Source organism: Hibiscus syriacus, unplaced genomic scaffold (genome assembly GCF_006381635.1).
Source record: "Hibiscus syriacus cultivar Baekdansim isolate YM2019G1 unplaced genomic scaffold, ASM638163v2 tig00005377_pilon, whole genome shotgun sequence".
Lineage (NCBI taxonomy): Eukaryota > Viridiplantae > Streptophyta > Magnoliopsida > Malvales > Malvaceae > Hibiscus > Hibiscus syriacus.
The window spans coordinates 25,520-48,984 of record NW_024062054.1 but is presented as its reverse complement, the minus strand read 5'-3'; the positions used below and the strand labels follow the sequence as shown (position 1 = coordinate 48,984).

The 23,465-nt window shown below is 35.4% G+C and overlaps 1 long non-coding RNA gene across 1 annotated transcript; it reads right to left on the bottom strand.

Moving 5' to 3' along the window:
• Positions 1–12,864: 12,864 nt before the first annotated feature.
• LOC120199132 lies at positions 12,865–14,592 on the bottom strand. The gene is made up of 2 exons (XR_005523426.1): positions 14,492–14,592; positions 12,865–13,133 (listed from the first exon to the last, which is right to left on the bottom strand). It is a non-coding gene; the product is annotated as an uncharacterized LOC120199132 (long non-coding RNA).
• Between the last annotated feature and the right edge of the window lie 8,873 nt (positions 14,593–23,465).

The window sequence follows — 23,465 nt, the reverse complement described above, 5'->3', positions numbered from 1 at the left end:
GCGTGAACTTGATGCCTAAGTCAAATTTCGTGAAAATTGGGATAGGAAATGTGAGACCCACCTCTGTCATCTTACAATTAGTCGATCGTTCACATGTTTGTCCCGAAGGGCGAATTGAAGATGTCATTGTGTGGGTTGAAAAATTCATTTTTCTAGTCGATTTTCTAATTTTAGACTGTGAGGTCGATGCCACATCACCCATAATTCTGGGAAGACCCTTCCTAGCTACCAGTCGCATTCTTATCAACTGCAAGAAGGGTGAGCTAACCATGAGAGTGGCCGACCAATGCGTTACTGTGAATGTCTTCCGATCTCTCAAATACATGGATGATTCTGAAGAATGCCATAACATTTTTGAAGTGGACACAGTAATCGCAAGAGAAGCAAATCAATTTTACCATGACAATTTCATTCAGCTGGAAACTGATGAGAGGCTACTTGAAGACTTAAAGGCCGAAGAGCCTAATGATTTTTCTTCTGAGAATTTTGAACCTCTTAATTTCGAAGAGTTTGTTCCTCCTAAGCCCTCATTACAGCATGCTCCAACCCTAGAGCTAAAGAATTTGTCATATCATCTTAAATATGTTTATCTGTGTAGTAATGAAACTTTACCTGTGATTATTTTCTCTACCCTTACTCCTAACCAAGAATCTAGTTTGTTAAGTGTTTTGTCACAGCATAAAAGAGCATTGGGATAGACGACGGCAGATCTGAAGGGAATAAGTCCAACTATTTGCATGCACAAAACCCTGCTGGAAGAATGCCATGGCAAATTCATAGAACCACAAAGAAAATTAAACCCAACTATGAAGCAAGTTGTGATGAAAGAGATTCTCAAGTGGCTTGACGTTGGAGTAATTTACCCCATTTCTGATAGTTATTGGGTAAGTCTCGTCCAATGTGTGTCGAAGAAGGGAGACACGACCATGGTGGAAAGTGAAGACAACAAGTTGTTACCAACACGCACTGTCATCGGGTGGCGAATCTACATAGACTACCACAAACTCAACAAGGTCACCAAGAATGATCACTTCCCTTTGTCGTTCATCGATCAAATGCTAGATCGACTTGCTGGCAAGGCATTTTTACTATTTCTTGGACGGATACTCGGGGTATAATCAAATTTCCATCACCAGAGGACCAAGAGAAGACAACGTTCACGTGTCCCTATGATACTTATGCTTTTCGAAGAATGCCGTTTGGACTCTGTAATGCCCCGGTAACTTTTTAGCACTGCATGCAAGTCATATTTTCAGACATGGTTGAGGATTTTCTAGAAATTTTTATAGATGATTTCTCTGTTTCTGGAGATGACTTTCAAAAATACCTCGGCAATTTGGCAAAGGTACTCAAGCGATGTAAGGAGGTCGATCTCGTGCTGAACTGGGAAAAGTGTCACTTCATGGTGACCGAAGCCATTGTTCTAGGCCATAAAATTTCTGCAAAGGGCATTGAGGTGGACAAAGCCAAGATCGAGGTGATCGAGAAGCTACCCCCACCAACTTCTATCAAGGGTATTCAGAGTTTCCTTCGACATGCTGGGTTTTACAGACGATTCATCAAGGACTTCTATACTATATCCAATCCCTTGTGCACCCTACTGCAACAGAACCAGCCGTTCGTGTACGATCAAAATTATCATGGTGCATTCAATGATCTGAAGCGAAGACTTATCTCTGCACCGATCGTGGTTCCCCCAGATTGGACGTCACCGTTCGAGTTAATGTGTGAGGCAAGTGATTTTACCGTGGGATTTGTGCTTGGGTAACGTAGAGGTAAAATTTTCCATGTTATATATTATGTTAGTTGTACCTTGAATGAGACTCAATTGAACTATACTACCACTAAGAAATAATTTCTTGCCTTGGTATTTGCATTTGACAAGTTTAGGTCATACTTGATAGGCTCCAAAGCCATAGTTCACACCGATCACTCAACTATTAAATACTTAGTGAACAAGAAAGATGCCAAGCCTAGACTTATTAGGTGGATATTACTACTGCATGAATTTAACTTAGAGGTGATAGATAAGAAATGTATTGAGAATCAGGTTGTAGATCATTTATCTAGGCTAGAGAACATTTCAAAATGCCATGATATTTTTTATATTTAAGAAGAATTCCCTGACGAGAAAATTTTATATGCCACGGTAATCCCGTGGTATGTTGATCTTATGAATTTTCTTGTTAGTGATATTTTTCATTATGAATTGAACAGCCAGGGTAAGAAGAAGTTTCTGCATAATGCCAAGTTCTATTTTTGGGATGAACCGTATTTGTTTAAACAATGCACCGATTAAATGATTTGGCGATGGGTTCACAAAGAAGAGCAACAAGATATTCTACACCATTGCCACACAACACCCTGTGGAGGACATTTTGGAGGTGGAGGACTGTTGCAAAGATCCTTCAATCAGGCTTCTATTGGCCATCACTGTTTAAGGATGCTCACGAATTTTGTAAAGCATGCGATAGATGCCAGCGCACTGGAAACATTTCCAGACGACACGAAATGCCATTGCAAAATATTTTGGAGATAGAGCTCTTTGACGTTTGGGTCATTGATTTCATGGGACCGTTCTCATCTTCTTTTGAAGATTTGTATATTTTGCTTGCTGTGGACTACATATCTAAGTGGGTTGAAGTGATTGCCACACCGAGGAATGACTCTAAGACAGTGCTCAAATTTCTTCATAAGAACATCTTTACTCGATTTGGAGTACCAAGAGCCATTATCAATGATGAGGGCACCCACTTTTATAACAAGCTAATTGCAAATGAATTGCAAAAATATGTAGTGCGACATAAAATTGCCACAGCATATCACCCACAAACAAATGGGAAAGCTAAAGTGTCCAATTGAGAAATCAAGCAAATCCTCGAAAAGGTGGTGAACCCTAGAAGGAAAGACTGGTCCCCAAAATTGGACGAAGCGCTCTGGTCTTATCGAACGGCATTCAAAACACCTCTGGGAATGTCGCCTTTCAAGATAGTATATGGAAAATCCTGTCACCTACCCGTGGAGTTATAACATAAGGCATACTGGGAAATCAAGAAGCTGAACTTCGACGTACAATTAGCTGGGGAGAAATGGTTACTCGATCTGAATGAAATGGAAAAGTTTCGAGCACAAGCATATGAAAATGCCAAACTTTACAAAGAAAAACCAAGAAGTGGCATGACCGAATGCGTTTTCCACGGTATTTTCATATTGGCCAGCATGTGCTCTTATTTAACTCGAGGCTCAAGCTCTTCCCTGGGAAACTGAAGTCACGATGGTCGGGACTATTTGAAGTCCACCATGTTTACCCGCATGGCACTGTGGATATCAAAAACATGGATGATGGGTCCATCTTTAAAGTCAATGGCCAGCGTCTGAAGGCTTACCAAGGAATATCACCCATGCGTGACAAATCTGTACTTCTCTTGCACGATGTCGATACTAGCCAAGCATCTTGAAGATGCCGTGACATTTTAGATTTACTCTTGTGCATAAATAATTTTTACTTTGCTATCATTTTATTATATTTTCTTTTAAGTCATTATTTTTATTTTTCTTTGCAAGGTCCATCCCACACAGCCAGTACGTGATACCTTAAGATGAAAGCTAAATGAAAAATTGGCGGCAACAAGGAAAGGAAAAATTGAGGGAAAACTTTTTCACTTTTTCAATTATTACTTTTGCTTTAGGATTAATTTTTTTTCACTTTTACTTTTGTTATCTTCCCGTCCATACCCCACCAACTCATTAAATATCCCCCAAAATATTTATTTTGTTCTAATCTACTCCACTTTTCACTCTACTTTTTCACTTTATTTTCTTTCTTCTTCTTCCCTCCTTTGCGCCGAACCTCCATAGCCAACAAAAGCCTCAAGCTTTTTCACTCTTCCTTTGTCTTGTTCATTAATCATGGTGTGATCATGTTCATCTAGCTCGACTGCATCATCCCCACCCTGCTTCATGGATGAAGCTTCAAAAGAACAATTCCAAAACCTTAAAAACCGTCAGGTGTTCTTCGAGTTGGGATTTGTCTTCTCCGATCAGGAAGATACCGACCTAAGCAGTGAAGTGCTCGACATTGTCAACAAGAACAAGTGGTAAAAATTTACCAAGCACCCAGAGAACGTAAACACGTCGTTGGTGAAGGAATTCTACGCCAACATCACTGAGCTAAATCAACATGTCGTGGTGATTCGTGGCATTTCCATTCGCTTTACTTCCACTGCTATTAATCGTTATTTTTAATTGCAGGATGTTGTCGACCACCACGCCATTTTCATGAGAGAATCTTACAACGAAACGTACCATGGCATTTTGGAAGACCTTTGTCTTCTAGACACTCAGTGGAATGGCCAGTAAATGAGCCAAATGACGGTGGACTGAGAGAGGTTGCAACCGAAAGTCAAGTTGTGGAATCATTTCATGAAGCAAAAGCTTCTCCCAATTCCCACATCACCATCATTTCCTGTCAGCGAATGCTTCTGTTGCATTCAATTATATTCGAGTGTCCCATTGACATAGTAAAAATCATTATAGAACAAGTTCATACATGCCTGAAGCGACCTGTCAGTGCCTTAGTATTTCCAAATCTCATCACGGCTCTCTGTCGTAAGAAGAAGGTGCCTGATGAGCAATTTGACGAGATATTACCTGGCATGGTTGGTATTACAAAGGCCAAGATCCCTATGTTGCTAGGATTGAAGAAAACCAAGGGAAAGGAGAAGAATGAGACCACGTCTCACGCTGCTACAACTCCAAATGCCAGGGAAAAACCAGATGCCCTATAAGAGATCACTAAGCTCACTCTGGAGCAAGTCGAGCAGTTGTCCGACAAAATGATGACCTACTTTGCCTATGCCAAGCGCAGAGACGAGTTCCTTACCAACGCTTTCTTGGAGATTCTCCTTCATACAAATTTCAACATCCCAGTCTTCCCTGATACGCTCGTCCAACCAACAAAAAATACCGAAGCATCTGCAGACGTTCCTCATCCCACCAGTGACGATGCTCACCAGCCCGCCAGTGAAGAGGTTCACCAGCCAGTTGATATAGACGAGCCAGCTAATCCTGACCCATTCCACTCTGTGTAGCCACCTGAACATCGAGAAATCAACCTCCAACTTGCACACATTCCAAAACCCCCCGCAATTTATTGAGCCACTAGCAGAGGAACACCCTAAAATACCGCAGCCTATAGAGCCAATAGAGGATGAGCAACCCAAAATGCCGCGGCAAGTTCCTTTGCTAAGGATTCAACGCCGCCTGAATAATGTGTCTCAGCGTAAAGAGCCCCAGCTGTCAACAATCCCAGAAGGCCCCAGTACTCCACCTGCTGCGCTAGCATTCGACTCTGAACACTCCAACCCCACACAACTACACAAGCACACGCGTCGCACGACTGCCGCACCACCATAAGCATGAAGTCGAGGTACCTTGCATTGTATTGCATTTCATAGCATGTAGTTTAGATTTTACTTAGCTTTTAGTAAGAATTGAGGAAAATGCTTCTCTCAAGTTTGGAGGAGGTAGGGTTCTCAAATCATTGTATGATAGTATTAGTATAATGAATATGCTATGACATTAGTAAATGTAGAATTAGATTTTTGGAGTACATTAAGGATGCCCGATGATGAATAATTCTTGATGGCTAGTATTGAATGTACATGACTGGTTGAGGATGATAAAACCAACTCTAGGACTTGCTTCTTTGAAACCCATGAATACACGATTGTATGTTTTCCATGCTTGAGAAACTTAGAAATTTTTTATAAGAGAATTCTTGAATGTCGTGGCATAAAACTTTGAATGATGAAAACCCCACATAAAAAAATGGATGAAGTTGTGAATAAATGCTTCGGCATATCTGTAGAGGGACACTCCGCTATGCCATGGCATTTCCTAGAAACTACGTATAAATAAATGGTAGCTATGGTTTATGAGTGAATAAAAGTAGTCACATGATAACTCTACCTGACTAGCTCGGGGTGGAAGGTATGCTTCCTTTCACCTAGAGTGTGGGATGTTATGTGTGATGAGCTAACTCCCCTCATATCAGAGTTAATGAAAGAAAAAAAACAATGTGAGGGTAAAATTTATAAATGTCGTGGCAAATTAAGAAAGCTTGCTTAGAAAATTTTTTAGGTTTGTTAAGCATGGATTGGATACAAACACGCACACACCCACACAAAGAATCTTGCCCTAGGGGATAGTACTTGATTTCTCAAACTAGTCTAGCATGTTGAAGCCAAATGTTGAGGGCTGCAATTTTATCCCATATAACTATTATGCTTTTGAACATGTCATGGTATTTTTGTTTTGCTTAATACTATCCATTGTTTGAGGACAAGCAATAGCTGAATTTTGGGGGTGTGATAACTCCGTAAAAATGTCATATTTGGGACCTTTTCACTTAAGTTATTGAATGTCTAAGAGCTCATTTAGGACCATATAAATGCATTTAGGAGCATATAGTTGCATGTGGTGGAATTCTGTTTGTCGCAGTATTTTATTTTGAAATCAGTGTTGTTTCATGGGGAAGGTGTTTGTTCGTTGATGTGCAGGATTTGAGAGAAAAGAAAAAGGGAAATGTTATGAAATAAAGAGACTACTGAGCAAAATGAAAATGTCGACTTGGTTGGCATTTCGGGAGCGAACAAAATGAAAGAAAATATTTTGGAGCCAGTTGTCCCTACTTTCACATGATATCTGACTGTGACCGAGAAATCCACTTGGAGGGATCAGCGCTGCTACAGCCGATCCTGCTAGACCACGCCGCCCTGCTATTGATCTTGTCTGTCCTTCACCTTCTATAGCGGGATCATGTTGAGTACTCAGCTAGCCACCCAGACTGGATCAATGTTAGCTGCCCATCTGGACCACTGCCAGCTCTGCCCGATCCTCACGTGAATTAAGCATAGTTTAGGGTATCCTAGGAATTTCAACACCAAGTCCTAGGGTTAATCTTCCCCTATAAATAGAGGATAAAGCCACAATGGTAGAGACTTTGGTTCCACGCCATTTTGAGCTTAAAAGTCAGAGGGAAAAGGTCTCTCCTTTCTCTGTCAATCCTATTTGCCATGGCATTTCTCCATTGACAAGCTAGAGAGAGTGGCGTTCTAGGCGTCCGAGAGGAATTAGTTCAATGGGACATTCGTGGTGGCCGAGGGAAGCTCCGGCAGTGCACGTTGAAGGCTTTTCCTTCTTCCCTTTGCTCTTTGCTTTCATATTTTATCATTTGGGTTGTAATGAAAGGATTAACTTGCTTTGCTCTTGTTTATTTCGAACCCCACCATGAACTAATCTTATTTGGTGGGAGTTCATTTTGGATATTTATGTTTTGCTTTAATGAATGGTTGTTTTTCTATGCTATAATCTGTTTTGTTTATGAAGCTTAGTGTCTTAAGGTTGTAGGAGCTATGAGAGTAACCATTCCTTAAGAGATTACTTAGGGTTCGAGAGAATATCTAGGTAGCATATCCTTAGTGCTCGAGGGGAACTAAGGAGGAACCACATAGACAAGTGGTTCTAGATAATAACTGGGCTTAATCCACCTTGGAGATAAGGCTAGGATTTCATTCTACTAAAAGGAGTTGTGCATGAACGATAGTTTAGATGTTAATGTTGCCGCAAAAAGGTATTGCCGAGACATATCCTGTTATCTGGACCAAAAGGATCACTGTAGGGGCTGACGCCAACCGGTTTTGCCTAGGCATCTTCAATCTGTCGAGTCCCTTACTAGAGATAGCATAGGGCACCCTAGTAGACTCTGTCAGGCAGGTAAGGCGTGGAAGTAAGACCATTCGGAAAAGTAGACTTAGGTTTTCCTTAGTGACTCCTACACTCATTCCATAGTAGCTTGTCGTGTGAGGAAGACAAAGTCCTAGAATTAAATCCAACCTTTACATTTTATTTTGTCGTTGCATCAACATTTGTTTGCACTCAACACAATTAAATTTGCCAAGACATTTCCATCCACTTTGCCACGACATATCCATTTGCTACCATACTACCACCATTCCATTTCCACAACATCCATCTCATTTTGCCACAGCATTCTCATTTATACATACCATCACTAACTTTACTTAGGTGATAGAGTAAAGTGCTTTGACCGAACCTATTAAATTTCCTCTAATCCCTGAGGAGATAATACTCACTTATCACTGTATTACTTGTTCGATTGTTTATACTTGTACATATTTTCGTACCCATATATAGTACTCATATCGAGCGGGCAATATGAGTAGAGACCCTCGTATTCCACGTTCAAGATCATATTATCCACGCGCACTTTTTATACTAGAGATTTGTTCAGATCTACCTCTACCCATATTCTTGTGAATCGACCCCTTGTAGACCAAGCAATATTCACGTCGATTTTCAGCGGGCTACCGATCAGTTTGTCGGTGGTACCAAGTATATATTCATCAAAGTATTCCATTGGGAGGCTAGGGATGTGGATCCAGGCTGCCGTCGAGGGGATGGTCGCGTTGGCAGCTTGAAAGTTCAGACGCCATTTTTTCACCGTGATGTATTGGTCCATAATCTTCCAAGGGTTTTCTGTCAAAGCTTCTAGTCTATATTCCGAGTTATGGAATTTAACTGCGTAGAAGCCATGACCGAGATCGATACATTCGAATTCCCCATCAAGATTATGTAGAAAAGTAATTGTGCTAACCAACGAATCAAAGCATGAGTCTAGACAAGCAAATCAAACTCAAACGGAAAATTAAGCATGAGGAAGTAGAGAAAGCATACATTTTTGTCTTTCCAAACTTCATACTGACGCTTAGCCATTATGGAATGTGTTGAGATGAAGGGTTACCAAGTTGGGATGACAAAAGTGAGGAATATTTGAAACTTGGTTTCGGACATTTCTTTTTGTAAATGAGAGGAAGAGAAAAAGAGGCGGTTCTAGGGTTCAAAATGAGCTGGTAAGAATGATGTGTTTTATGTGATTTTTAAGATTTTACTTTTTGTTCGCCACTTTTCCTTTTACACATAACCCTTTTTTTCTTTTCATCTTCTTTGAAAATTGATATTTGATCTCTCTTCTCTAATTTGTCATAATTTGGTCTCATTATTAGCAGGTCTAGATTGATAACATCTTTAATTATTTTCACTAAAGTAATGACATGTTTTTTAATTAATTTAGGGTGATTACAAGATAGTATATGTTCTAAAGAACTATTTGACAATGAACGTTGAACATCCTTGACACTTGTCAGTCTCTGTCTCTGGTGCTTGAACTGAGACCTCTAAAGATAACAACCATTCCTTTAACCACTAATCTTTTGCTTTACTTTTGTTGAATAAAAGCATGTGAACTAGATACCATGAAATTAGGATCAATTTCTTGAAAATAATCATTTTGGGTAGAAGCATGTTTGGTAGGATCGCTATTTAATAAAAGCATGCTCAGGTAGATATCATGATTGGGTAAGTGTTATATTTATTTTTAAATAGCATCTTTTAATTTTATTGATTATTTTACCCACACTAACTTATTTTGTATTAAAAAGGTTAGGACATAACCTCGAGATGAAATTTGTTTTATTCACTCACAAAAATATTTAAAACATTTCTTTGATGAAAACCAATCAATAGAAAACATCATTTGACAAATTAGTTTTCATTTGCAAAATAAATTTCTCTTAGCTATAGAAAGGTAATTAACGCCGCTATAGATCTGACCTATTTGTGATGTTTGTTCTAAAAAACGCCGTTATAGATCTGACCTTTTACGGCGTTTGTTCTAAAAACAAAACTATAGATCTGACCTTTTGCGGCTTTTATTCCAAAAATGCTGCTATAGATCTCAACCTATTGCGACGTTGTTCCAAAAACGCCGCTATAGATCTCGACCTATTGCGACGTTGTTCTAAAAACGCCGCTATAGATCTCGACCTATTGCGACGTTGGTTCCAAAAGAGCCGCTATAGATCTTGACCTATTGCGGCGTTTTTTATTCTCAAACGCCACTAACTTTAGCGACGCTGGTATAGCCGGTGCTTCTTGCGGCCTTTTTCACATCGCCGCAAGTACTTTTAGCGGTGCTTAAAAACGTCGCTATAGGAGTAAAAAAACGCCGCTAAAAGTCTATTTTGCAGTGAGTTTCATTGTTGGGGACTTCTTGATGAATTCTAACAACCGAAGATCCAAAACATATATTCACAGAAACGATTTATTGTACAGATGTGCTCGTTCTTGATAGTAATTTCATTGTATTCAAATGCATGGAATTTGTTTATTATTTCTTCACAGTGAAAATATGAAAGGAGTCGTATTCTCAAAATTCTTTTAAATTAACTTTAGTTTTGAAGATAAACAAAATAAGACTCGGTTCCTAATTTTTGAATTTGAGTGGTTTTTTAGGTCCTCTTAGTTTTGAGAGTAGCTGAATTAATCTCCGTATGACCATTTATCGGTCTAAATAGTTTACAAGTCCCTTTCAAATTTAAAATTAAACCATCATTTCTTTATTTTTATTTTTAAATTTATAAATTAACAATTAAAGTCTAATTATGGAAATATATATCCGCTCTCCAACAATTATTCCAATAATTACATATTGGATTTGCAAATATACAAATATAGGTTTCGTGCTTGTTTGAGTAATAATAATGAGATTCCCCAAAATATCATCATGCTAAGAATGGCTAAAAGATTTGAAAAAAGGAATACAGAAAATTTGAGAGAATTGAAGCCGAAGAGAAGATTTCTCACTTTTTTCTCTTATTCAAAACTGTGCATCAAACTTTTCTCTCACCCGACTGCAAAGTGATAAAAGCAAATGTGAAAGATAAAAAAAAACAATATCATTTAATTCGAGTTGGAACGCTCTAAAAGGAAACACTCGTATTAAAATAAAACCTCTTCTTAAGAGTTGTAATAGGGATTATATTCATATTTACAACCAAACTTGTAGTTGGTACGAACCAACACATTAAGAGGCGTACTAAAATGCTAGTTGCAAACTGAACAAGGGAGAACAAAGTACGAGATTAAAGCAAACAAAAATAATGTACAACTCTCCCCCTTTGGTTCAGGGTATAATTCATTCTTGAGAGGAATATTTTTTCCCCAAAGTAATATACCCAAGTTTGGATGGGTCACATTACCAAGTATCAATAAAAAATTAATACCAATAGTAATTTTGTCTCTCTTTCCCGGGAATATCTATCCCCCATCTTCCTTAGGGGGTGTTTGTTTCAAGGAATGTGGGATTCCCATGGGATGGGAATCCCACATTACCATGTTTGGTTGGCCGGGAATCTCATTCCCGGTAATGTTTTATTACCAATAGTAAATTTTTTGGGGTATATTACCGGGAATGTCATTACCTCCCTTCCCTTAGTTATTGTAACATTACCGGCGTTTTGGACTAAAATGCCCTTAAATTTTTATTTTTTTTTCAAAAATATCCTTCTTCTGTCATTGAATAATAAAAATTCTACGTAGGTTAAATTATAAATTTATCCTTAAATTATTTTAGATTTACAAAAAAAATCTATAATTAAAATTTTATATGAAGTTTAGGGGTTAAATTTTTTTTACCCTTTCATTAAACATTTTTTATATTTTTAATTTTGTAAAAAAATTATATAAATATTATGAATTTAATTTTTTAAAGAAAATATATAAATATTTTACAATTTGTAATATTATACAAATATATAATAAGGACAATTTGGTCAAATATACATTCCAATAATATTTTATTCCTTTGACCAAACACGGTAATCTTACATTCCTGCTAAACCAACCAAACACAAAATACAACATTCCCAGTAATCATATTCCTTGGTAATCTTTTATTCCCGCTGGTAATCTTACATTCCGTGAACCAAACGCACCCTTAAGGTATTTCATTATTCTCGTTTCTGTTGTCTAAAATAGCCTTCTCCCTCACTTCGTTCTGCTGAAATCTTCTTCTTCGCTGGTTATGGGTTTGTGTTCTCAAAATTAAAATTCCCAAAATTGAAATCCCTTTGCAAAGTCACTCGTTCCTTCCTAACGCTCCACTGCTCTAGCCTCCAGTTTTTGTTTTCTGTCTCTCTAAACAACGAGAATAGTAGGAACAACAGAGGCAGTGGATTCATCAGCCTCCAACAATAAGAAGAACCGTATCCAAGTCTCCAATACCCAAAAACCCACCTTCTTCTACTCTCGCCACGGTTCCTTCACTTTTTTTTCTTTCTAAATTTCTAACTCTCGGTGATTAATGAATAATATGAGACTTTGAGTTATGACTTTGGGTTTTCATTTGTTTTTTTCGTTCGAATTTTTGTTGTTGTTGTTGATCATGATGTGAAAATATTCAAAACAAATGGGAATTATATGAACAAAAAATGAATTAAATTAGTTTTTTTTTTTAGTTGTTTATACATTTATTTTTGCTCCCTTTTGGCAGAGATACATGCAACAATACAATGAGGTGGAACTCTCAGCTCTTGGAATGGGTATTCTTTCTTCGCTCTTCTTTCCACTTTCACTTGCTTGGTTTACTCATTATTGGAACTTTTTTATTCGGATGTTCTTTTCATTATTGAAGTGGCAGTTTGCTTTATTGCTCTCTGTATTTCTTATTAAATGTTATATGTTTAGCTTTTCAGAGATGGAATTGTCATCTAAATTGATAGCTTCAACCTTTGTGGCTAAAATATCATGAAGCTCGCAAAATGTTTTATTCTTGTTACCTTTCATGACTACTTCAATGTAATCAAAAGAACAAAGTGAAGATTAGTTTTACACCACTCGAGTTGAAATACAACACATTATCTTGACATACAAACATGTTATGTGTATATTTATGGAATGTGATTTATGATTGTGTTGCAATGCGGCTCTTGGTTTTGAATGTTGAGGAAAACATAACTGTTTCTTTCTCTTGTTTTTCTTTTAACTCGATTTCTATGTTGTCTGACAGCTATTGCTACTGTTGTTATTATTGCTGAGATATTAAAGAACAATGGGCTGGCCATAGAGAAAAGTGAGTCTTACCCGTAACAAAATATACATTTTAGCTTTCATCTCATTTTGATAACTCAAACTATATATCGTGATATATATGCATTATATCACAAAAATCGTGACTTCCAACATTGGCATGGGACAGGAATCAGGCGGACGACCTGTACAAAAAGCTAAAGTAAGTTGTAAGACTACTAAACCAATTAGATATATAATAAGGCCTCTGGTTATTGTGTAGTTGATATGAGAGAGGAATCAGGCAGACTACTAGTTTTGAGACATAAATTCTATTAATTGGTAGGTTAGGGATTAATATATAGTAAAATTCAGTTGTACTACTTTCGTCCATTTTTAATCATTTAACACTAACATTAATTCTCAGGTTCATTGAACTTTTCTTATTGTAATTTGCTATGTTGTAGATTGAAATACTGCTAAGGAAGTCAGATAACTTTGATGAGTTAATGGCAGCTGCTGCTGAGGAAGCCTTAGATAATGAGTAAAGCTAAGCTAGGAATAAGATTGTGAGTTTTGTTACTTTGATTGTGAGCATCTTCAATAATTCTGTTTTGTTTTCATGTGAGTGAAGCTTAGTCACTATGAAGAGATTTTAGGAATTTAGACCATCATTTTAACTGTGTTTCTTCTACAATTATGTCGATCTCTTTTTTATTACGACTTTAGAATATGATCCCAACTTTTTTGTGTAGCCTAGTTAGTCATATGTCAATCTTTGGACTTGAAGAATTATTTTTTTATATAATATAGCCAACATATATAATTAAATTTAGAATATCATGACTACTATCTTTTGTAAGTATGAACATTGTACAAACTTTTGATGATTAATGTTACACTTCTTTTTGTTATGTAGTATATGACTTGCAAGTAATGTGCTAATTTTCGAATATGTTAATTACTTTTTATAAAATTAAATATCATAGTGAAAGTTAAAAATCTCTAATATTGAACATGATATATTTTTATATAAAATATGTTGAATTAAAATTTTAATATATTTTTTAAATAAATTATGTAAAATTTAATATTAATTAAATTTAAAATAATACATAATATATTTAAATAATAAAATAATATATTATAGATGAATTTTTATATAAATATTTAAATATATTGTCGATAAATTTTTATATAAATAATTTTTATTTAAATAATTAAAATTTCACTTGTTAAAAAATATAGAACAATATCAATTTGATAAAATATACATTCAAGTAATCTTTTATTCCTTCAACCAAACATTATAATCTTAAATTACTGCCAAACAAACCAAACACATTAATGTAACATTCTTAGTAATATCTTAAGTAATGTTACATTTCGGTAATCATATTCCCACTAGTAATCTTATATTTCCACTGGTAATCTTATATTCAGTGAACCAAACAACCTTTAAAGATAACAACCATATCTGGTTTACTAGTTTTCAAGTCTTTACATATGCAATATTAAACCCCATAAACACAACAAAAAATAAATTGCAAAGTCGAAAACATACCAGACATGAAAAGAAATAGATCCAAAACATAAGTAGCCGTAGTGACAATGCTAAAAGATAGCACCGACAAATTACTCCATAATCTTGGGGCAGCAGCGAAGGGGTAGTTCTGCGGTGCGGCGCCTAAAAAACGGCTAATATACGGCGTGATCGGTTAAACAAGTGACCGGTTAAAATTTATACCGGTTATGTTATATTATTTAACCGGAAATATTATAAAGTACAATAACATACTAGGTAGCGTTTATATAATGTAATAGGTAGTGCTTATATTTACCTAATTTATAAGTAAACCGGTATATTTATACCGGTTATATTGCAAATTTACCTATTTTATTATAATATGTTGAAAGTGTCCATACTTTTTATAAAAAGGATCGATACTTCTTTTAAAGTTATGTAATTTATGTTTCAATTTTTTGAATAGTGTTTCATGTTTTCCACCTACAATATTAATTTAATAATTTCATTTGCACAAAAAATTATTTGATTATTTGATATTTTATAAAATATTATTTAGAATTTTTAATTTAATAATAATATATATCGTAACGTAAAAAATAAATCATTAGACGCCTATAATTACTAAATTAAAATCTTAAAACTCACTCAAAAGATAACCTTAAATTAATGTTTTCAACAGTGAAAAAAGTATGGACACTTTTATAAAAAGGATAGACACTTTACAATATAACCACTACCTATTACATTATATAAACGATACCTATTACATTATATAAGCGCTACCTATTACATCATATTTTTACCTATTATATTGAAAGTGTCCATACTTTTTATAAAAAGGATCGATACTTCTTTTAAAGTTATGTAATTTATGTTTCAATTTTTTTTAATAGTGTTTCATGTTTTCCACCTACAATATTAATTTAATAATTTCATTTGCACAAAAAATTATTTGATTTTTTGATATTTTATAAAATATTATTTAGAATTTTTAATTTAACAACATTAAATATATATCGTAACGTAAAAAATAAATCATTAGACGCCTATAATTACTAAATTAAAATCTTAAAACTCACTCAAAAGATAACCTTAAATTAATGTTTTCCACAGTGAAAAAAGTATGGACACTTTCATAAAAAGGATAGACACTTTACAATATAACCACTACCTATTACATTATATAAACGATACCTATTACATTATATAAGCGCTACCTATTACATCATATTTTTACCTATTATATTGAAAGTGTCCATACCTTTTATAAAAAGGATCGATACTTCTTTTAAAGTTATGTAATTTATGTTTCAATTTTTTTAATAGTGTTTCATGTTTTCCACCTACAATATTAATTTAATAATTTCATTTGCACAAAAAATTATTTGATTTTTTGATATTTTATAAAATATTATTTAGAATTTTTAATTTAACAACATTAACCAAAGATAATAATAAATATGTAATATATATGTTTATTGTTTTTAATTTAATAATAATATATACAACATCAAACACATTCCAAGCTATAAATTACAAGCTAAGGACACTTGAAGAAGCAAGAGAACAACTATCCAAGCAATCAAAAACGAGAAAATCCCAACATGATAACAACTGAACATATCATATCAATGTTTAAAATCAAGTTGTAGATTTTGATTTCCTTTTGCTTGGCATCATATGAGATTTGAATTTTGATTTCCTTTTGCTTGGCACCATATGAGCTTTGGATTTTGATGAGCATCGGAAGTATTTCAGACTTATGATTTGGGTGGTACTCAGAAGCATTTCGGACTTAGATTTTAGTTGCTATTTGTTTACCACCCAGATCATACGCCCGAAACGTTTCTGACGCTTTAAAGTTGACCAAAAAATACAATGGTCTGGATTTCCCTCGCGTTTAAACGTTAGAAAAAAACAATGGAAATTAGGAATAATCAATGATAACATGCATATTGGCTTGGGCTAATATTTATAGTGGAGCCGAAATATATATTGAAATTCAAACTCAAATTGAAATTTAAATTCAAACTCCAATTACATATGAAATGAATTTGAAATGCAGTGTTAAATTGAACATGAAAATTGCATAATTGATTCATACTGTTCAAGTAACATGCTTTATGAACCATCAAGCTAAAAGACAATATTGATTGAGTTCAAAGCTGAGTTGTGAGTTGATGGAGTTGTCACACTTGTCACATGGTTGGAATAAAGTAATTTGATGTAATAATTTTATTTGCACAAAAAATTATTTGATTGTTTTGATATTTTATAAAATAATATTTAGAATTTTTAATTTAATAATAATATATATCGTAACGTAAAAATAAATCATTAGACGCCTATAATTACTAAATTAATATCTTAAAACTCACTCAAAAGATAACCTTAAATTAATGTTTTCCACAGTGAAAAAAGTATGGACACTTTTATAAAAAGGATAGATACTTTACAATATATTATATAAGCGTTACCTATTACATTATATAAACGATACCTATTACATTATATACTTGTAGTTATTGTACATACCTAAATATGTACTGCGAATTTAATGTTGTACCCACCCTTTAACTACCACTACCAATGCCACATCATAGTGAAAGCAGCACGACTGAAACATATTCAAAATGAACCTTTTCTTACATCTCCATCAACTCCTGGAGCACTGAACTTGCACAACAAAATTTTTGCCATGGATAATACTGATGTAGACAATGTTAAGCCAACCGAGGAATGCCATGAAGTACATAATGTTGATGAATCTGACAGATTGGTTGGTCAGCTCTTCTGTTCACGTGATCAAGCTTGGCACTTTTACAAGGGATTCGCACGGGAACATGGGTTTAGTGCACGTAAGGGAACAACACGGCTTGACGTGGAAGGGGATGTGAAGACACAAGAATTTTGTTGTTCCAAAGAAGGGTTTCGAGTATCAAAAGTCAATACTGTTGATCGCCAACGTGCTCATACGCCAGTCACAAGAACAGGATGTAAGGCTAGAGTCGTAGTTACAGCAACAAATACAAACGATCAGTGGGTTATAAGTAAGTCTGATCAGAAACATAATCATGCATTGTGCACATCTGCTATGACACCATTTATGCGTTCTAATAGAGCTGTAAGTAAGGCTGATATCGATGAGGCAACAACATTGAAAGAGGTCGGTGTTGGCACGTCACAAGTAATGAACTATTTAACGCAGCAGGCAGGGGGCTATCATAATGTTGGATTTACACATAAAGACCTCTACAATGCACTTCAAAGAGGTAAAGCAAAGGAAATCGTCGATGGGGATGTGAATGCGCTTATTGCCTACTTTGATTATAAGAAACATGATGATCCCGGGTTTTTTATGACATACTCGGTAGACGAATCGGGGGCATTGTATAATCTTATTTGGTCGGATTCTACATCGAGATCGGATTACACATGCTTCGGTGATGTAATTGCGTTCGACACAACGTACAAAGATAATTTGTATGGTCGACCAATTATGCCTATTGTTGGTGTCAATCATCACCATAACACAATTGTGTTTGCCACTGCCATAATCGCTGACGAGACGTCTCAATCTTTCGAGTGGGTGCTACAGAATTTTTTAGAAGCCATGATGAATAAATCACCTATTTTTGTTGTAACCGATGGGGATAGGGCAATGCAGAGGGCTATCAAATATGTTATCCCTTATGCTAAGCACATATTATGTTCTTGGCATCTTTCTCGCAATGCACAAGCTAACATTGGTGACCCAAAGTTTACAGCAGCATTCTCAAAATGCATGGCTTCCTGGTGGACAACCAAGGAATTTGATATTCAATGGCGTTCGATTGTTTCAGAATTCAACGTCCACAAGCATCCATGGGTGATTGAGAAGGGAAATACACGACACTTATGGGCACAAGCATATCTAACCGGTCATTTCTTTGCCAATATTCACTCAACACAAAGGTGCGAGTCTATGAATGCTTCACTAGCTATTGCACTGAAACACAAGAAGACATATTTAGATGTTGTTCGTGCAATTGAAGATGGAATTAGTAGAATGCGTATGAACGAGTTGAAAGCGGATTACTTAAGTTCCCATACTAAGCCCTTCCAGATCACAAAACTGGTCGACCTTGAAAGCCATGCCGCTGCGATTTTTACCCGTGAATCTTTTCGTCTGTTCCAAGATGAACTTATACGGGAGACATTGTACCGGATTGAGGCAGAGATTAAGTCCTTATCAGATGAATGTCAACATTATATTTTGTCAAAGTACGCAGAAAAAAATAGGAAATTTGAAATTAGTTTTGATTCTCGTACGAAAACTCTAATTTGCTCCTGCAAAAAATTCGAGACCGTTGGACTTCCGTGTCGCCATCAACTTCACATTTTGAAGCAATTGGACTACACATATTTGCCCGGGACTTTGATTCAAAGTAGGTGGACTAATGATGCGAAGGCTTCTGCACCCAGCTATGTTGATTTGAATGTGTCTCCAGAAGTGATGCAAATGGCAAGGTTCGCTGCTCTACGTTCAACGTCAAGTAGGTTATGCTACATTGCATCAAAGACAGACGAGTCTTTCAAAACCGCAAGAGATGAGATGAAAAAACTAATAGAAGAATTAGAAAACTCGTTTGGTTTGAATTATTCAGTCAACCAGAGCATTGTAGTAAACAATGTTCGTGACCCTCAACGAAAACAACGCAAGCGAAAAGAAGTGCCGAAGAACAAGGTCGAGAAGAAAATTAGGCGATGTGGGTATTGCAACGGTGAGGGGCATAACAAACTAACATGTCCTCAAGTCAAGCTCAGTTTGAGTACAAGCACACAGCCTACATCAACTGATTTTTTCGAAGACGGAATGGAATGACAACGATCTCCATATAATATATCGTAAGTATCAACATGACTCCTATTGTATGTACATATAAATATTTTGAATGAAGGAAGAAAAACCGCGTTACTTAAAATTACCGACACTTTTTAAAATGGTATCGACACATTTTAGGTTGTAGACATATTCGCGCATAAAATCGGTATATTTATACCGGTTATATTACAAAATTATCTATTACATTATAATTATGGGTTCCGATGTGTAAATGTCGACACTTTTTTAAATCGTATCGACACATTTTTCTTCCAATATGGACATAAAGTACCGACACAATATTAAAAAGTGTCGATATAGGTTGTAGACCTATTCGCTCATACAACCGGTATATTTATACCTGTTATATTACAAAATTATCTATTACATTATAATTATGGGTTCCGATGTGTAAATGTCGACACTTTTTTAAATCGTATCGACACATTTTTCTTCCAATATGGACATAAAGTACCGACACAATATTAAAAAGTGTCGATATAGGTTGTAGACCTATTCGCTCATACAACCGGTATATTTATACCTGTTATATTACAAAATTATCTATTACATTATAATTATGGGTTCCGATGTGTAAAAGTCGACACTTTTTTAAATCGTATCGACACATTTTTCTTCCAATATGGACATAAAGTACCGACACAATATTAAAAAGTGTCGATATAGGTTGTAGACCTATTCGCGCATAAAACCGGTATATTTATACCGGTTATATTGCAAATTTACCTATTTTATTATAATATGTTGAAAGTGTCCATACTTTTTATAAAAAGGATCGATACTTTTTTTAAAGATATGTAATTTATGTTTCAATATTTTTTAAGTATGTTTCATGTTTTCCACCTACAATATTAATTTAATAATTTCATTTGCACAAAAAATTAGTTGATTGTTTTGATATTTTATAAAATAATATTAAGAATTTTTAATTTAATAATAATATATACCGTAACGTAAAAAATAAATCATTAGACGCCTATAATTACTAAATTAATATCTTAAAACTCACTCAAAATATAACCTTAAATTAATGTTTTCCACAGTGGAAAAAGTATAGACACTTTTATAAAAAGGATAGATACTTTACAATATATTAAAAAAGTATAGACACTCAAATGTATATGTACACATAGAAGCAAATATGGAATAATTAATGAAAATATACACACCATATAATCACACCAAAATATAAATACACAAGAATGTTTAAATAATGTACCGACAAACAAAATTAATCCGATGGAAAAGGGTTGTTTCTAACGAAGTCCGGAACATTAGAGGCCTTCAACAAATTTTCCAAATACTCTCGTATGTTTCCGCCTTTTTCTGAGGACATACATAAATAATTTCAATTATCAAACTAATGAGGTGCAATTATACTAACAATAAATTAAATTCGCATAAGCATGAATAAATTTGTGTCATACCTAGAGCTTTGTCGTTCGAATGGGAAGCAGCGTCAAAGGTATGTGGACATATGTAATTGTATTTCTATATAAACACATAAGTTGTTTGGATCATCAATGTCTGAACACCTGTTCAACTGGAAAAACATATTGCATAAATGCAACTTACCGGATTATAAATCATTTTTTCCGCTGAATCATCGACCAAAAGTGTATTTAGCTCGTTAAAATCTGGACACGCGTTCCAAACATCATTGAGATCTTTACAGTAGGTAACAGAATCGTATGTTTTGCATTTTTTTTTTATCCTGTTCACAAACAGTCGAACATAAATATGTAGGAATCATAGACAACGAAAAGTCAGCAAACTGTAATGACATTCATCTTACCCACACGAATAGAAAATGCTCGGAAAATACAGGTAGTTTCTCAAGTACACGGTCGACGTTATGCCTGAGATTGTAATCAAGTTTGAATGTTAACATTCAAATGTATATTAACGATTTTGACTACAGTAATTCAATTGCCTCAAACATGTTCTAACCTCATCTTTGAAGACCAAAGGGCAACAACAAAATTGTCGACACAAAATTGCATAAATTCAAATAATCCTCTTCTGAGGACAACATCTACAACATGAAGAAAATGAGATTAAAGTTCTACGCTTATATGTTAAAATAATGGATACAAAAGAATAGAATTAAAACCTGCCGGCAGTCTTGGGATGTAGGCAAGGACACCATTGAGATCAAAAATTAAAAGTTTTCTTGAAGGCGGCATTACAGACACGATATACTTGTTTGGATCATCATCTTCATCATCATCATCGTCATCATCTTCATCGCCAGCTTCATCGTCATCATCATCGTCATCTTCATCGTCAGCTTCATCTTCTGCGACCGCTTGGTTGTCCACATCTGTTAAAAGAAATAAAATAAAGTTCAGAACGTGTAAATGTTAAGAAACATAGATAATGAATTACCTAACTCGTTTGATGTCGTTGACGTAATTCGTTACGCAACATGGAGACTTCACGTTGCAATGATGAAATATCGGATCGCATTCCACTCACAAGGGAATCAATATGCTCCCGAAAATTGACCATGTATTCCATCACGGTCTTAATTGTGACATCCTCTGCAACTGGAGCTTCTTCCATCATTGCGTCTCCACTTGGTTGCTCTTCTTCATGGCCAACGGGGTCCATTTCCTCCCTCTCTTGATCTAATCCGACCTCCTTGACACGCTTCCAACCGAGTTTTTCAACAAAATCATATCCCGCTTTTTTAATAAATACCATGTCAATCTTGCGGGTTAATCGAACAGGGGCGTCATGCGAAAAATCAACTTCCTTCTTCTTCAACAGATGGGTGATGACACATCCATATGGTAGTGTAGTTGAAATTGTTGCTCCCTTTGTGACCATATATACAATTGTATTAAATATGAGTTTTGCAATGTTTGGAGCCGTTTTGGATTTATACTTTGCTATCCACCAATAATCGCTGTCTCGAAGCGTTGAATGTTTTCCCCCACTAGGTCGGATATACCATGTGAGCATTTTGTGAAACACTCTCAACTCTACATCGAGGTGAATTGGGCTATTTCTAGTAACCCGTTTAATTGTAGACCAATCTACACCATTTTCATCTGAATCCCCTGTATTCGCTACACCTAAACCCTCCGCAATAGTTTCTGGAGATATATATATATCCTTCCCCATGACATGTGTATTAATTCCTATTATATTAGTCTTATTAGGCTCGTGCTGTAAGGAAGCATTGTTGTAGAAGACTCTAACTAGGTTGGGATAATATCTTGGTTCTACACCAAGGAATTCAAGCCAACCCCAAGATGTAAATGTGGATTTAAAACTAAATGCATATTTATCATCAAACAAGAAACCCAGGTCAATGACACGTTCGGGACGAATCTTCCTTACTTTAAAACTCGTCTGCCATCTTTGTTTCTCCATGTCGGATCTAAAGTTCAGAGTTTCGAAGGACCTGATTTCCTCAGAAGAATCGTTTGTTACAGAAGGAGGTGGTTGAGAAGAACTGGGTTGAGAAGAGCTTTGAGAAAGACCTCGCTTCTGACGCTGACGTTTTGGAGCCATTTTGGTTGGATGCTACCCCTATTACAATGGAACACAAACACATTCAGGATAAAAACTCCAATATAGAAATCAATCAAACCCATAAAATATCGATAAATTTACCTGAATATCTGGTCGTCACTTATGATAACGGTAGAAGAAAGAGGAAGATCTGCCTGCTTGCCTTTATGTTTAGGGTTTCTCGATTAAGAGTACTATATATCGTAAACGGTGGAAAACACTTGATATTTAAATTAGTATCGACACAAACTATATTAGTGTCGACACATTATTTAGACATATTCTCACATAAAACCGGTATAATTGTACCGTTTAGATTGAAAAATTACATATTACATTATACTTTTGGGTTCGATGATTTTGGGATCGACACTTTTTATATATGGATCGACACTTTATGGTGCACCCTGTTTTCCATTCATTCTGGAAAAAAATATCGACACAAACTATATTAGTGTCGACACATTATTTAGACATATTCTCACATAAAACCGGTATAATTGTACCGGTTAGATTGAAAAATTACATATTACATTATACTTTTGGGTTCGATGATTTTGGGATCGACACTTTTTTATATGGATCGACACTTTATGGTGCACC